The sequence below is a fragment of the Ovis aries genome, chromosome 16 (genome assembly GCF_016772045.2).
Source record: "Ovis aries strain OAR_USU_Benz2616 breed Rambouillet chromosome 16, ARS-UI_Ramb_v3.0, whole genome shotgun sequence".
Taxonomy (NCBI): domain Eukaryota; kingdom Metazoa; phylum Chordata; class Mammalia; order Artiodactyla; family Bovidae; genus Ovis; species Ovis aries.
In genome coordinates, this window is record NC_056069.1 from 36,615,641 (window position 1) to 36,621,487 (window position 5,847).

Consider the following 5,847-nt stretch of genomic DNA (forward strand, 5'->3'; position numbering starts at 1 on the left):
TTCACTATCTCCTGTAGTTTGCTCAAACTCACGTTCATTCAGCTGATGATGCCATCCAACCATCTAATCCTCTGTTGCCCCCTTCTCCTCCTGCCCTCAATATTTTCCAGCATCAGGGTCTTTTCCAATGAGTTGGCTCTTTGCATCAAGTGGCCAAAATATTGGAGCTTCAGATCCTTCCAATGAATATTCAGGGTTGATTTCCTTTAGAATTGACTGGTTTGACCTCCTTGCAGTCCAGTGGACTGTCGAGAGTCTTCTCCTTGATAAAATGAGTTCAAAAACATCAGTTCTTCAGTGCTCAGTCTTCTTTATGGTCCAACTCACATCCACACATGGGGGGATGCGGATAAATTAGGAGTTTGGGATTAATAGATGTACACCATTATATACAAAGTAGATAAATAACAAGGACTTACTGTATAGCACAGGAAACTATATTCAATATCTTATAATAACCTATAATGGAAAAGAATCTGAAAGAGCACATATACATAGATATATGTGTTCAGTTCAGTCGCTCAGTCATGTCCGACTCTTTGTGACCCCATGAACTGTAGCACACCAGGCCTCCCTGTCCATCACCAACTCCCGGAGTCCACCCAAACCCATGTCCATTGAGTCGATGATGCCATCCAACCATCTCATCCTCTGTCGTCCCCCTCTCCTCCTGCCCTCAATCCCTCCCAGCATCAGGGTCTTTGTATGTATATAAAAAACTGAATCACCTTGCTATGCACCTGAAACTATCGCAACATTGTAAACCAACTGTATTTCAGCTGCTCTGCACATATTGGACCTGCCAACATCATCAGAGCAGCTGCTCTGTTGCACCTGTGACACTGGGGCAGAGAGGAAGCAACTATTTCTATACTCAGTGCTCATAACAGTGAGGGCTAAGTATGGTTTATAGCCAGACATTGCTGAGAGAAAAAAAAAAACTAACAAAAAATTTTAAAAATCTATACTTCAATTAAAAAAATCATAAAATTAAAAAAAGAGCGTGAATGCTAGTCCAGATTGAGATGTGCTATTTAAGATTAAATTCACATTGGATTTAATATAAAAATGTAAAATATTCACTAATTATTTTTATGTTAATTGAATGTTGAAGTGATCATATTTTGAAGATACTGGAATAAGTAAAATAAGTTATTAATATTAAAACTAAAAAAAGTTGTATGGAAAACCCAAGGAGTGAGGGATTATAAAATCTCAATAATAAAGACCCTGGAGTCTAGAATTTAAGATCATTCTATCATTACTATCTTTCTAAAGACATTAACAATGAACAATGACTGGAGGCTGTGTTTAAATAGCTTATTCCATTATAACCCCTCTGCAGGGGGTGGGGAACAAGTGAGAGTTAAATATTAGTTATTATCATATAACTATGCAGCAGGAGCTATAAACAACAGTATTTGCCATGAAATTACTATTTACCTAAATAAAACTGTACTGCTTTGAAAAATCTATACTACAAATACTGTAAGTTCATTTAAGGGTATTCTCCCACTTTATCCTCAAAACCAGAAATAGGTCTGGTTTAATGAAGTGTTTACTGTATTAAATAGACGAGATTTAGCCAGTGTGGTTTCCATTTATCTTCCTTTTCTATGACCAAAACTGATGTATATAAACAGGATTTTACTGGAAAAGTACCTTTGGCAAGAAAAAGGGGATACCCAACACTTTATGTGGTCCACATTTTCTCTGTTACACTCCTTTCTTCCCTGTTAATATTACTTAGGTTTCTAAATTAATTTTTTCTAATTTTCCTTGAGGCACAAAACTGAAATTTGGACCAAAAGCAAGCCAAGATGGATGAGATATCATGGCAATTTTTTTTTAATAGTGATTATAAACATGGCCAGACTGAGGTTCATAATCTTGGCTCTGCCACTGACTATGATACTGCACAAGATTCTTACCTTCTCTGAGCCTTGGTATCCACATCTACTAAATGAGTGTGATATTATCAGCTTCACAAGAGTTATTGAAGGGATAGAGAGAGATCATTTGTGCTTATATTTGTCACAAATATGGCCATGTAGCATTTTAATTATATTTGTCACTAATACGGCAATGTAGCATTTTACTCAGAGAAGGCAATGGCACCCCACTCCAGTACTCTTGCCTGGAAAATCCCATGGATGGAGGAGCCTGGTAGGCTGCAGTCATGGGGTCGCTCAGAGTCGGGCACGACTGAGAGACTTCACTTTCACTTTTCACTTTCATGCATTGGAGAAGGAAATGGCAACCCACTCCAGTATTCTTGCCTGGAGAATCCCAGGGACGGGGGAGCCTGGTGGGCTGCCGTCTATGGGGTCGCACAGAGTTGGACACGACTGAAGCAATTTAGCAGCAGCAGCAGCAGCATTTTACTTAACATGGTGAATAATGCCAAGCACTACTATAAGTGAAATAAATTTAAAAACTAGGATTTGAACCCCAGGCAGCCTGGTTCTGAATCCTAGAGCTTCAGTCACTGTTCTGAGCAGCTTCCATATACACATATGCACGCAAACAGGGAAATATAAACAGTAGTGATTATTGCTACAATTAAGGTTATATCTGTTAGCTATTGCTGTATAATAAAATGTCTCAAAGGACAGTGGCTTAAAGTAACTATAATTTAGTACTTCTCACTAGTCTATATGTCAATGAGTAGTTTTGCTGATCTGGCTCGTGCTTGGCTGATCTTGGCTAGACGAGTCACAGCTCACAGATTGGCTAGAGGCTAGCTGGTCTTGGATAGCTGAAGGCCACTGGTCAGGTGACCTGAATCTTTCCTATGCATATTTTACAATCTTTTAGTGGGCTAGCATTGGTCATGTTCTCAAGCTTATGGCAGAGATTCAACAGCAAAACTGAATCCAGTGCACACCTCACACCACATTTATTAACATCCCATTGGCCAAAGCAAGTCATGTGGCTGACCACAGAGTCAAGAGCTGGGACAAAATGCCCCTCCCAAAACAGGAGGAGTGGAAATTTGGGGCTTTCAATGCAATCCATTGCAGAAATACTCAGAATCACGGGGGCAGCAGAATTAAACCTGAAAATGAATTCCTTAAACAAATATGCTATCAAAAACCTACATGAAACCATGAAGAATAAATATACCTAAAATTGTCGTATGATTGTCGTAAAACACAATATTAAGTTAAACTATTAACATTTGATTAGGACTCTAACATAAGTGATACCACATGTATTTTTACATATAACTCTCATAATATATCACAGAGAAGACAGGGCAGAGTTTCAGGAGCCAACTTCCCTTCAGTTACTGTTACAGCACAGATTATACTAGTGAAAACTGGCAAATTTTGTAATATAATTCCTTATTAAGAGGGAGCACACTGGTTATAACAAGAATCAACTGTATTGATCATAATGATGGTTGTGATGGCTTCAAATTCAATTTGTAAAATATTTCATCAAAAATTTCAATGTGGTATTTCTGGGTTAAAAGCCAAGATAGTATTTTATGATACTAGGTAAAATGATTTTGCTGTTAATATGAGTATAGCTCTAAAATACACAGTAGAACCTTTTTATGTAGATGGCATTTAAAGATAAGAATAATCATCATGATATTTCTCCTGTATAGCAAAAGGAGACATAATATACATACTCTGAGCAAGAGGAAGATTCTTCAACAAGAAATATTTGAATGTGTGGTGTAGACACCACTTATAAGATGTGTAGGCTTGAATAAACTACCTACCCTCTCTGTGCCTTAGTGTTCTCATCAGTAAAAGGGAAGCAATAATAATGCTTATTTCACAGGGCTGTTAAGAATCCACTAACTTTGTCCTTTATTTTCATGATTATTCTTGAGTTAGTATTTGTTGAAATAATAATTAAAATAAGAATAAATATATTCTTGAAATAAGATAATTCTTGAAATTTTTCATTATTCTCTTAATTTCCATATGAATTATATGACTGATTTTTCAATTTCTACAGCACTGTACTATTTTTTTTATTAAAAAAAATTCTGGTCACGCCAAGTGGCTTGTGGGATCTTAGTTCCCCAACCACAGATTGAACTGGTGTCCCCTGCAGTAGAAGGGTAAGGTCCTAACAACTGGACTGCCAGGGTATTCCCTTATTCCCTTTGATTAAACAAATTATATATAGAATTTGGGCTTTCCAGGTGGTTCAGTGGTAAAGAATCCACCTGCCAATGCAGGAGATGTGGGTTTGATCCCTGGGTCAGGATGAGCCCCTGGAGGAGGGCATGGTAACCCACTCCAATATCCTTGTCTGGAGAATCCCATGGACAGAGGAGCCTGGAGAGGACACAGCGGAAGGGGTCACAGAGAGTAAGACGCAACCGAGCTGCACAAGCATGAGCACGTATATAGAATTTAAATGAACCAAATTGTATTGGCATTTTATAGAATCTAAAGCCTCCAATTAAGGAGATGTGCAGATGGGAATCTTCCATTTATCAGCTATCTTCTGTGGAGGTACAATATCATCGCCTAACTCTGCTGCTGCTACTGCTGCTGCTAAGTCGCTTCAGTCGTGTCCGACTCTGTGAGACCCCATAGACGGCAGCCCACCAGGCTCCCCTATCCCTGGGATTCTCCAGGCAAGAACACTGGAGTGGGTTGCCATTTCCTTCTCCAGTGCATGAAAGTGAAAAGTGAAAGTGAAGTCTCTCAGTCTTGTCTGACTCTTCGAGACCCCAGGCCCCTCTGTCCATGGGATTTTCCAGGCAAGAGTACTGGAGTGGGGCACCTAGCTTTAGGGGACACTAAATAACCAAACTAAAGGGAAAGGGATGAAAAGTTTCAGAGAACTGAGTAATCAGGGACTTTCTAGATACTATGGAAATGCCTGGGACTAGAGGGGCTCAGAAATGATGGGAGTTGAAGGGTCATAGGAGAATTGAGAAAGGTGATGTAATCAAGAAGGACATGGTTTATGTGGAGACCACAGGAATCAAACAATTCCTACCATGCCACCCTATGCCATTTAGTTAGGTTCCCTTTCCATACACTTCCCTCCAGGATTTTTAAACTCAGCCTATTGGAGGAATTTCTCCTGGTTAAATAAATCTCTAGATAGTAATGGAAAATAATATCCTGCCTTATAATAAATGTTTGCTAGAATGTATTTGCAGAGTATACTGTAGTAGCCCTCCTTTTCTAAGATTATACGCAATGCATGGAAAAGTACTATCGAAACTCTAACACAGATGAGGCAAGACAAAGAACAAAGGCACTTTGAGAATTCATATGGCACCTATTTGCTTTAAACAGAAGAGTAAACTTGTCAGCAAGTCATTAAGAAAAAGCATCACTGGAATGAAACATTGCTCTAAGCATTTGTTATTACTTTAAAAATACTCAAAAGGTTACCTAGAACCCAGCAAACTGTATGGGCTGGAAAGTTTCCATTCTCACTTATAAGGACCACAGTATAAGTGAGGCATCCAATCTTCAGCCAACAGTTACTTTGCACAGAACGTCCCTTACCAATATTGTTGCTTAAGGGGGCTAGTCCAATTTGATGAAAGTCTGAATGAGAAAATATTTTGATAAAGTTGTTTGATAGAAACATATGGTAAGATATAGCAAAATGTGTTTTTCCACCAATGAACCTGTTATCTTCTGTAAGTATAATTTATAATTAGTCTGTTATATCTATCAGTCCCATTCAATTGCTCAGCATGTCCAACTCTTTGTGACTCCATGGACTGCAGCATACCAGGCTTCCCTGTCCATCACCAACTCCCAGAGCTTACTCAAACTCATGTCCATCAAGCTAGTGATGCCATCCAATCATCTAGTCCTCTGTCGTCCCCTTCTCCTCCTGCTTTCAATCTTT

The 5,847-nt window shown here is 38.8% G+C and overlaps 1 non-coding gene across 1 annotated transcript; it reads left to right on the forward strand.

Moving 5' to 3' along the window:
- Window positions 1-787: 787 nt before the first annotated feature.
- LOC114118770 (small nucleolar RNA SNORA43) lies at window positions 788-923 on the forward strand. Its single transcript, XR_003591940.1, has one exon. It is a non-coding gene; the product is annotated as a small nucleolar RNA SNORA43 (small nucleolar RNA).
- Window positions 924-5,847: the final 4,924 nt, after the last annotated feature.